Source organism: Nannospalax galili, unplaced genomic scaffold, assembly GCF_000622305.1.
Source record: "Nannospalax galili isolate Female #2095 unplaced genomic scaffold, S.galili_v1.0 scaffold1191, whole genome shotgun sequence".
Classification (NCBI taxonomy): domain Eukaryota; kingdom Metazoa; phylum Chordata; class Mammalia; order Rodentia; family Spalacidae; genus Nannospalax; species Nannospalax galili.
The window spans coordinates 2,506,273-2,509,054 of NW_008330570.1; the positions used below are offsets into that span (position 1 = coordinate 2,506,273).

The 2,782-nt window shown below is 39.3% G+C and overlaps 1 pseudogene; it reads right to left on the reverse strand.

Annotated features, from left to right (window-relative positions):
• Positions 1-209: 209 nt before the first annotated feature.
• LOC103746683 overlaps positions 210-2,782 on the reverse strand; it is an 8,563-nt pseudogene continuing 5,990 nt past the window's right edge.

Consider the following 2,782-nt stretch of genomic DNA (forward strand, 5'->3'; position numbering starts at 1 on the left):
TTTTAGTGTAGAGGAATAAGAAGGAAGGAGGCTAATCCCTCATAAAGAGGGGTGGGGCATGTTACCTAAGGCTTAAAATGTTCTCTGTAAAAAGTTCTCTGTAAAATGTTCTCTTGTAAAAAAGTTTGCATAGGTAGGTAGAGTTCACCTTCTCAGTGGGCTGTCTCCAGGCAAATGTCCAGAAGTGGGGAAGTTAGCCACTCTGCTGTTCACAACAGGTTTTCTTTCCATAGTTGAGGGTGCTGCAGGGCTGGGAAGGCAGAGATTCACTTATGTGGGTTAAAAGTCAGCATCTCCAGCACAGCTGTGTGCCAGACCCCTCCATTTCCAGTATCACCAACTACATTGGCCGGGGTCCTCTGGAGGAAAAGTCTCCTTGGTGTAGAGATACGTCTCAAGGCCAGTCATCTTCTGCAAACAGTCCTATTGGAGCAATGATTTTTCCCAACTGGTCAGTTTCAGAGTTTCCCAGAACAGGGACTTTTGACAAAAAAATTCTGCAAAGATATAGCCAACACTCCACATGTCCGCAGGTGTTGCATATGTAGGCAGCAGAATGTCGAGTCCTATACCACAGCGTAACAACCACAGGTATAAAGGCCATCTGGTAGCTGTAGATTCCAGCCAGGCCAGAGTCAGTCAACTTAACTGTCCTACCACTTGTCACCAGAATGTTCCCTGGCTTCAGGTGTTGGTGAATGATGTAGCTTTGCATGAAGGAAATCTGACTTTAGAAACTGGCACATTGGATCCTTTATAGTCTCAGCTGGCAAGCCTAGTAAGGTGCCTTGTCCAAGTATGTCCTTAGGTCTTGGTCTATACACCTAAACACTAGGGTCACCTTGATCTCCCAGTCTATTTGGGAAGACATTCACCCACCTAACAACACTAGGATGCTCAAAAACCTTCAGCCCCTACTGTAAGGCTACCTCATGAAGTAGGCTGATGCAGGACCCTCTCCAGCTCCTCCTCCATTGGAAACTCTCACACTCTTGAGGTCCACAAAGTGGGTCTTCTGGTCAGTGTGGTCATGGGATATGTACACCATCTCATAAGGACCCACACCAAGTTCAGCCACTGGCTCATATCCGAAGTAGCCATTCTCTGCTCCTCATGCTGGCCAGAGCTATGGAACCAGCCTGTTATCAGGCCAGACTGGGAGTCAGTTCCTGCGGTACCATATACTTGAGCTGGGTCCCAGGCAGTAGGATGCTATGGGACATGCCATAGACACAGGCTGCAAGATGGAGAGGTTCCTCACCAAACCCTCCTTATCATCATGTGACCAGCTCCTATATATTATTTATGGAAACTTTTATCAAGTCTTTTACCCATTCTAAAAATCAGATATGCTTTTCATTGCTGATTTTAAGTTTTTAAATTTATTGTTTTGGGGGATCCGTTTGTTTATTTTATGTGTTTGAGTGTGTTTTGCCTGCATGTATGTAAGTGCATCCACGTTATGCAATGCCTATGGAGGTCAAAAGAGTGCATTAGATCCCCTGGAACTGGAATTAAGGATGGATGTAGCTACCATGTGGGTTCTCAGAACTGAACCTGGGTCTTCTGGAAGAGCAGCCAGTGCTCTTAACCACTGAGCCATCTCTCTAGTCTTGATTGGTAAGAGTTTTAAAAGGTATTACGGATATAATTTCTTTTCATCTTTTTAGCTTGTTGCATGCCCAAATATACTGTTAATGGTGCATTTTAATTATCAGAAGTTTTAAGTTTTGAAAAAAGTCCAATTATATTTGTGTTCTTTGTAAAATGTTTTTTTCTGATTCAATCTTTCAAAAACATTTCCCCATGTTTCTTATTGATTCTTGATAGATTTAACTTCTGTTGGGGTCTATGAGCCCATCTTTAATTTCTGTGCTTAAAAACAGGTAGGTGCTGAGATTGTTTCCTTTTTTTTTTTTCAGAGTCTCTCAAAGCCCCAACTGTCCTGAAATCACCATGCAGAATCAAGCTGACCTTGATCTCAGAGATCCCCCTGCCTCTGCCTCCAGAGTGTATTTTTGTTTTTTTAAATTTAGTTGTTCAAGTGTCATTTTCTTTTTCATTAAAAAAAATTAATCTGGAATCATACAATTTTCACTTTTTGTGACTGACATCATTTTCAAAATGGTTTTCCCTTTCTCCATTGAATTGGTTTTGACCTTTGATAAAGAAAATCAAATTACTATACAAGTGTGGGTTTATTGCTACATCCTATGTTTGGTTTTATTTTTATGTTGCTATCTTCATTTCAATGCTGTTTTCTTTTTCACATTTTAGCTTTATAGAACCAGGTAACATAAATCTCCCAATTTATTGTTGCATTTTATTTATTTATTTAACTTGTTTATTTTTGTAAGTTATTGTGTGCAAGTGTGTGAATGTTCATACACTTGCATGCATGTGTGCATGGAGGACAGAGGTTGATGTCAGATGCCTTTTTCAAACACTTCTACCATATTTTTTGAGACAAGGCCTTTTTTTCAAAATTATTTATTTAATAAGTATACACTTAGAAGAAGCATTTCATTAAAACAGCATTGACATACTCAATAACATTTTCCTGAGCTGAGATGAATCTCTTTCAAAATTGGCTGTAAATTTTTAGGTTTACAGTTGAATTACTAGTTACACAATATTGTACTCAGTATAAACCCTATAAGACACAAAATTAAATGAGGTTTTAACTTGTAACAAAGATCTCCATTTCATTATTAAAATACAGAGTTTCATACAGAAAAATTCATTTTAATGCAATTGACATTAAGATGTTTGCACATGCGTT